We start from the raw sequence: 8,902 nt of genomic DNA on the forward strand, positions 1-8,902 counted from the left end.
GGTAAAGGAAGCAAATAATTGCCGTGGGTGTCTGGGGTCACAGCACTTGTTATCGCTTCGCAAGCCATATGCGCTAGATGTTTTGAATACGTTACATATTGTGGGTGTTTGCAGCTCATCTTTCTCATGTGTTTGAACTGTAGTGCTTGCCTTTAAGGAGTGGAAAGTTACACATAAAACTTCCCAGAGGAATTATTTATAGATAGATCTCTCACCTTGCCCCCTCCCCTTGGAAAGTAGGTTATTATTATTACCTTTCCAATTAAGGCCCAAATTGAGAAGGAACAGGGTGTGATATCAGCATCACTTAAGTGAAACATGCAGCGAACAGTTTCGCCTGGAGGAGAAAGGCTTCACTAACTGGGCCAAACACGTGCTGAAGGCGTAGAAGAAGCAGAGGCTATGTCCTTAAAAATGCTGACTTTAGAGAACTCTTCTGACAGCCAGAGAAGCAATTTTTCCTCTCTGACTAGTTACTAATTAGCATTCAAATACACAAGACCTTTTTCAGACAAATCTTTCAATCTAAATTGCTCAAAGCATCGCGTGAGATGGATTTACTTGTATAAATAGTCAAGCTACTTTTTAAATGTACATATATTAATGTGTGTGCACTTGAAATGGAAGGTGCTTTTCTGCTGTCTAAAACAGCCCAAGGAAATTATCTTTGACAGGACAGAGGAGATTTATACTCACAAAGAATTATTGCTTTTCCTAAATTGGTGACCTTTTTTGAAGACGTTGACATATGGATGCCACAACAGAACTTTTCAGGGATGCATATACAGTATACAGGGGAGTGAAATTATTCCCGCTGCATTGTATGTTCGCATCATAATGTCTGAATGAGTCTCTATGTGTGCAAGCTGTATGCACGTAGATCATGGTGAGGGTTTGCCAAGTGTGTTTTCCTCTTAGCACATTTCTCCATTTTGTCCTGAGTTTGAGTGTCTTCAAAGCCCATGACACCTTTGGTAAAGGCTGTTTTCCAGTCATAGCGCTTGCAGGCCAGTGTTTCCCAATTCTTGGTGTTTATACTACATTTTTTTAGATTTGCCTTGAGAGAGTCTTTGAACCTCTTTTGTTGACCACCAGCATTACGCTTTCCATTTTTAAGTTCGGAATAGAGTAGTTGCTTTGGAAGATGATAATCAGGCATCCGCACAACATGACCATTCCAGCGAAGTTGATGTTGAAGAACCATTGCTGCTTTATATGATTTTTGCTTCATTTAGCTAAAATGTATGACTGAATCAAACAAATCTTCACATTGTGCTTGAGAATCAGAGAACTGGAGAGTTTGAAGGAACCACAAGGGTCATCTAATGCAACCCCCTGGAATGCAGGAATCTTTTGCCCAACATGGGGCTCTATCTCATGACCCTGAGATTAAGAGTCTCATGTTCTGTCAACTGAGTATCCCAGGGAATCTTTAATATGTTGTCCAAACACAGCCATTATAGAAAGCTGGTGTAGGCAATGTGGTTCCATCCAGATGTTGTTGGACTCCCACCCTTCCATGATCAACTCCCACCCGGAAAGCTATGTCCCCACTGTGGAAGGATGTGTGGATCCAGAATTGGCCTCCACAGTCACTTATGGACTTACTGTTAAGACTGTGTTCATGGAAGCCAATCTTACTCAGCTACGAGTGATCACCAAAGAAGAGCTGCACGTAGACTCTGTTGGGGAGTTGGCCCATTCAAGGGTTCTCTGGATGCCCTGGGACAGCATATATTCATTCAGTTTGTAACTGCGTAGCTTCATTTCAGCCTCTTATTTGACAATACTTTCAAAGCCTGAACCTGAAGTTAAAGCCAGAGCTGTGGCAAGCAATGAAGTTTGAATAGGTATAAGCACTGACCAGGGGGTGCCAACTTAAATAAAATATTGGGGGGCTCAGGTTAAGCCCTGTCTTGCATAAACAATCACAAGACCATTTGAATGGCAACATTCATCAACTTGTGGGGGTGGTTCCCTCAAACATTTTATTTCAGGGTCTGAAGGGACTTCAGCCCCTAGTACTTGGCTCCCATGGCACAGACACAGGTCAGTGTTAATAGTTTACATCAAAGTTGCCAGCCTTTTTGGACATATGGGCATATTTGCAAATCATGGGCACTGCATGAAAGCTGGAGCCTATATTATTCTGCCTATATTATTGGCTGCAATACAATGCTTTCATGAGGCTGAATTTCAGCATGGCAAGGCCTCTGTGGGCACATATGTACGTGCAGGTACCAAACTGATGAACCCCCATTTACAGGGTTCTACAGGCCTTGTAATCAGGAACAGTAATCCAGACCGAAAAAGGGGGAAAGCTACAACTCAGTTTTATTGAGTACAAAGCCATGCAGATGTCCACAATCCTAGCATGCATCAACAGGGGTATAATTACTGATGAAAGGTGGCTTTCTGAAACCAAAATTACTCTTTCAGCAAAGATTCAGGCAAAAGTGAGTCTTGAATCTTTTATGGTCAGTCCAGGACAAAGCTACGCCATAGAGCAGGTCGATCATCCTGAAGTCTGTCGTTGAGGGAGAAGTTATTGAAAAACTCCTCTTCAGTTGATGGAACTGGAGTCGCTTTTATTCTGTGTCTTGTCACTTCCCATTCCCCCTCTGTAACTCTCCATTCTCTCCTCATGCTAGAATCCTCCATACCCTACACTTGTCTGATGACCTTGTGGAACTCTTTGCTATTTTTTGCATCATTCTTTTTAGCTACATGGTGTGATACCTGCACCAAATGTCTTTGTAACCATGTGGGTGAAAAATGTAGTTACCCTCAAAGAAGAGATGAAGCCATTATTTTTAACCTCTTTTCTTAAAATACCCCCTTTGTTCTCTTGGTCTATCCCTCACTGTACACTTATCTTTGCTCTTCCCAAATTCTGCCAGCTCTGTGTGGCTTTTCTTAATTTAGTTCAAATTCCAATTTGCCAGCTACCTGACTGAGAAATAATGTTCCACCCACCCCTATGTTTTTGTTACCTGCAAGCATAATCATAAAGCCTCATACTGACTCAGAGCAAAAGTTTTGCTTATGTCATTCTGGTTTTGCTCAGGTCAGGCCTTCACTGGAAATAATTTACAATTTGGAAAGGCAGGACAAACGAAGAATGACAATGAGAAGAATGTGAGCCCGGGAAGTCTATGCAGTGTTTTCCCTTATATCCCCATTGAAATAATTCATTCCAGTATTTCTGTGAATCTGATTGGCCATCAGGTGTGAGTCCTCCAAATTACAGGATCTGGACCAAGTTCGTGAAGAGCTTGTCTGAGGCCTGGGCGGGAGTTAGAATAAAGTTATACAGTGGTACCTTGGTTTTTGAACAGCTTAGTTCTTGAAGAACTTGGAACCCGAACGCTACAAACCCAGAAGTGAGTGTTCTGGTTTGCAAACTTTTTTGGGGAAGCCAAACATGTTCTCTTTTTAGTCCCCCGCTTCCGATTAGAGAGTGTTACTCTTCCTGTTTGAGTGCCATGCTTCGGAAGCAAGGGAAGGAATGGCAGGAAAGGAGTCACCGATTGTGATTCTGGAAGAGCACCCTGACCCCCCATCCAAACAACGACTATCATCAGCGCTGGTAAGGAGGGGGGAAATCACATTTTCAATTTTTTGAAACAACAATACTGTTTTATTGATTTTACAGTACAGTACATAGTTTACTGCTTTCATTTTATGGATCAATGGTCTCATTGGAAAGTAAAATCCATGTTACATTTCTGTTTTAGGGGCTGTTTTTGAAAGTCTGGAACAGATTAATCCATTTTGCATTATTTTCTATGGGAAAGCCTGCCTTGGTTTTGGAACGCTTTGGTTTTGGAACGGACTTCCAGAATGGATTAAGTTTGAGAACCAAGGTACCACTGTAAACTAAAAATAAACAAAAACAAAACAAAACAAACAAACAAACAAAAACAAAACAGCTAGTTCCTGCCACCACCTGGCCTGTTTTGCCCTCTGAGGTCTGGGACAAGTGTACCTGGCTGCCCCATTCCCACCGCACAGGCTTGATCTGGATTCTGGCAAGAACATAACTAGAGCCATGTAGATTCAGACCAAAGGTTCAGCACTAGTCCCATGGGAAGACCATGAACATTTTGAAGATGTTCATACCATGGAACGCCCATTTGCTGCACATTTCAGCTCACCTTCCATTAAAATGAATCAGAAGTTGTAAGGGGAAAGTGTAGAGTTAAGCTGGAGGAAGAAGGTCTGCCTATTCTTGATGATCTTAGATCGGTCACGCCAATAGATTCTGAAGGAAGGAAGGAAATCATGAGAGAAGAATGTGCTGTGTTTCTTCCATGTTGCTTTGCCGGGGGAAGGAGCTCCCCAGGTCTGTGGTGTCGAAGTACTGCTTTGATCAAAAGCAGCTGTTGGCTCCACATATTTGATAGGGGAGGGGGAGAAGGTATCTTAAAAAGAAAAGCATGCAAAAGGCAGATGCAAATGTTTTGAATGCTATGGTGTTTTGTGGTTCACAGTTCTCCTGTTCTTCCTGAACACTTATCGTGGGGCATGACCTCAGAGGCAGGGGGTGGGCGAGTCTGTCAATTTCAGTTTCTCTTCGGTTTTCATTTTCCAAATCTTGAGTTCACTTCTCCACATTCCCACATCAGTTTTTGGATTTATCTTTTCTTTTTACATTCTCGTGAAAATTCATCAGCATTTGAGTGCAAATTTCTCCTGATAAATATTTTTAAATGCAATTCCACCTAGTATTGAAAATTTTTGCAAAGAAATATTCCCCAATGCAATGAATTTAAAAGTTATTTTCGCAAGTGTGTGCATTTTTGTGCACATTACTTGGCATTGCAAAATTCAATGAAGTGCAGATTTCAAAGGATGGCTGCATTTCATAGATTCATCAAGTTGTAGAGTTGCAAGGGAACCCGGGTCATCTAGACCACCCCATGCAATGCAGGAATATCATCTAAAGCATCCATGACAGATGGCCATCCAATCTCTGCTTTAAAACTGCCAAGGAAGGAGAGTCCACAACTTTCATGGGAGTCCGTTTCACTGTTGAATAGCTCTTGCTGTGAGAATGTTCTTCCTGATGTTTAGTCAGAATTTCCTCTCTTGCAATTTGAAGCCATCAGTTTGGGTCTTATCCTCCAGAACAAGGAAAAACAAGCTTTCTGCATCTTCCCTGTTGTGGCGTTTGCCATTCATTTGAAAATGTCTGTACAGGGGGGAGAGAAAGATTTAAAATGTAGTCCAATAGGAAAGCTGGAGGCGGAACCTACCTGTTTGTAAAAGGGCTTAGCCCGAGGTTTGAGTGGGTAGTTGGTTGGTTTTAGTGGGTTAGTTGGTTGGGAAAGGCAGTTGGAAAAGCAGTCGGCAGGAAGTTGGAAATAAAGAGACAGATAGTGCAGTTGGTTCTTGAGTGAGGGGAGGTAGAAGAGATGGAGACAGGATAAAATAAGACTAAGAAGGTAAAGAGTAACAACGTTTGGAACGCAGTTAAAATTTGTTTGTGTCCGCAATAAACTACACTCTTCTTTTTTAACTTGAGAACCTGACTGAGACTAAGTGATTTTCCAGGGAGGACCTGGTTGGTGGCAGCGGATTAGTGGTGTACGGGTCAATAGTCCGTGAGACGACCAGGGGCTCTGTACGAATACTACACGTGACAGCCCTTGAGATATTTGAAGATGGCTATCATATCTCCTCTCAGTCTCAGTCAGTTAAGACCCTTTCCTTCATCCCTACCAAGCATGCCTGTGAAGGTGGTGGGACTGAGAGATGGGCCTCCCACAATACTCGCTTTCAAATGTAAACAGAATTAAATCTCATCCCCTTCCCTACTCAAAGGCAATCTGGCCATTGAACTCTATCCGTCCACCCGCCGCCTGATGTTTGTCAATTTAGATTCTTGGAGAACACGCTAACATTGAAACACAGAAGAAGAAAATAGATGGAATTCAATTACAATATAAAAGCAGAGGATTTTCAAATAATATTTCCCCAATAATTTCACGGACTGCAGTTCTATGCATGTTTACATTGCACTGTGTTCAATAGGATGTACTCCCAAGGAAAGTGTAAACAGGACTGCAGCCTCAAAAGTGCTCTTGTTCAAGTTGGTCTAAACCGTTATGCAAAAATATTCAGCTCTGTGTTGTTCTAAAACTATGTGAGGCTACGTAAATAATAATGCCGATTTACCCGCACATCTGATTAGATGAGGTCTTGTTTACACTTCCATGTTTTCTTTGGAACCGTGCTTGGCAGCCACCCCCAAAGTCCCAGCAGTGAAATAATCGTTGCTTATATCATTTTCTTCTCTGGTTGCTTTGATTATGCTCTGCTGCTTTTAAAGTCTCTGTGCTGCTTTCCTCCCGCTTTCTCCACCAATGTCAGATTTCCCAGTCCTTCACACTTAAGATGATCTGCTTCTCTGTTTTGTGGCTAGGTCAATTGAGACATTTTTTTCCCAATTTCCCCCAAAGGATCACTCCTGTGATCAAGATATATTAGGATCACCATATTTCAAGAAGTAAAGATCTGGACACAAAAGTTATTGACCTTTTTTGGGAGACAACAACTTCCCAACTGGGCCAGTTTGAATTTTGAGTGATATTACCCTCCTTCTTTGGCCACCTCATGAGTGATATTACCCTCCTTACTTTGGCCACCTCATGAGAAGAGAAGACTCCCTGGAAAAGACCCTGATGTTGGGAAAGATGTAGGTCACAAGGAGAAGGGGACGACAGAGGACGAGATGGTTGGATAGTGTGCTCGAAGCTACCAGCATGAGTTTGACAAAACTGTAGGAGGCAGTGGAAGACAGGAGTGCCTGGCGTGCTCTGGTCCATGGGGTCACGAAGAGTCGGACACGACTAAAGGACTAAACAACAACAACACCCTCCTATATAGGACATAAAACATTTCCTGCAACTGATGATGTATTCTTGCAATCTCTTCTGAAATATTAGTCAGTTAAGATGTGATGTGCTGATTTCATATGTCCTTGATGATGATGATGATCATCATCATCATTTTCTCCAACATGGCATACATCCTTCTCCCCCTCTTTATTTGATCTTCACAACGCTTTGACGTAGGCTAGGCTGAGAGGCCCAAGGTCACCCAGTGGGCTTCAGGGCTGAGTGGGTATTTGAACCCTGCTCTCCCAGGTCTTAGTCCAGCTCTCTAACCAGTATGCCACACTGCCTCTTAATGGCAGCTAATAAGTTGCCAGAATATCATTCTGGAGCGGCAGTCAGGTGCCTTCTCACAAATCTTTCAAGATAAGGAGTGCAAGGACCATATTGTTAGCCAGGTGGCATTGCCCAAAATTATGCCAGTGTGCACTGCTTTTAGTTTCTTACAGCAAATCCTGCACTACAAAAAGACACACAGACACACAAACTCACAGGTGCAATCCCACATGTGCACAGTTCCATGCCAGATTGCTGCATTCATAACACAGCAGTAAACAGCCTTGCTCGTATCTTTTAAATGTCATCGGCTGTGCTGTGTGGCAGCTCTTGCTTCACCGCTGATTGCTCCAGGATTAGAACCAGTCAGTCACTGTGAACTTGGCAGCTGCGGATTCCAGATGTACGGCCCCTGGAAGGAATGACTCTTTCCAGCAGTGTCAGCTGGCTATCACTTTCCCTTTTCCCGGTCCCCCCCCCCCTTTCTTTCTTTCAACAGATCTGATGTGGTGGCTCAGTGCATCATGCCAACATTATCCACTTTCCCTTCACTTCCCTTTGACTGTGGGGAGCTGACTCACTGTGACATGGTTTTGATGTGGGAAATGAACAAATTGCATACAACGGCTGCGTTTCTCCTATGGCAAATAGTGATTTAGCTCCTCAAACCGGATGACAGGCCTGCATCTCCCCATTGTGAAATCCATTGTGCACGGCAGAGCTTCAGGAATGGATGTGTAAGAGCCTGGAATGCTCTGCATGATTTGCAAACCATTTTTAAAGCTGGGCTGAATTTTTTTATAATGTGCAGCACTTCTTTTGATTTAAAGTTTGGCTTCCTAAAGTTATACAGATGCTTAAACACTTTGCAGACCTGGTCTGTAATATTCGCCTAGATGTAGAGCAATAGTATACAGTGGTACCTCGGGTTAAGAACTTAATTCGTTCTGGAGGTCCGTTCTTAACCTGAAACTGTTCTTAACCTGACGTACCACTTTAGCTAATGGGGCCTCCCGCTGCCGCCACGCCACCGGAGCATGATTTCTGTTCTCATCCTGAAGCAAAGTTCTAAACCCAAGGTACTATTTCTGGGTTAGCAGAGTCTGTAACCTGAAACATCTGTAATCTGAAGCGTCTGTAACCTGAGGTACCACTGTATTGCATTCTTACAGCACATTTCAGGCATTTAAAACTCTTCACATATATTATCCCTGTGTTACAGATGGTGGTTTGAGGTTGACAGACCCTCCAGTGTCCCTATTTTCCAGGGACAGTCCTTGATTTACAGAAGCCACCCCAGTTTCTTATTTGATCCCGGAATGTCCCTATTTTCATTGGAGAAATGTTGGAGGGGCTGGGGTTACCCAACCCCCGAGGCAAGGAGATATGTAACCATACAACTTTTAGAAGACATCTGAAAGTAGTTCTGTAATGCGAATTTTTTTAGTATTTAATGTTTTACTATGTTTTTATATATGTTGGAAGCTGCCCAGAGTTGCTGGGGCAACCCAGTCAGCTGTGTGGGGTTAAGTAGTAGTAGTAGTAATGGAATAGGATGTCCCTATTTTCATTGGAGAAATGTTGGAGGCTGAGCATATAATGGTTTACATTAGGCCACCTTATGAATTCATGCCTGAGGTGGGATTTGAACCAGAAACTTGGACCATATACACTGGTACCTTGGTTCTCAAACTTAATCCGTTCCTGAAGTCAGTTCCAAAACCAAA

This window comes from Podarcis tiliguerta (genome assembly GCF_965153285.1).
Source record: "Podarcis tiliguerta genome assembly, chromosome: 17".
Taxonomy (NCBI): Eukaryota; Metazoa; Chordata; class Lepidosauria; order Squamata; family Lacertidae; genus Podarcis; species Podarcis tiliguerta.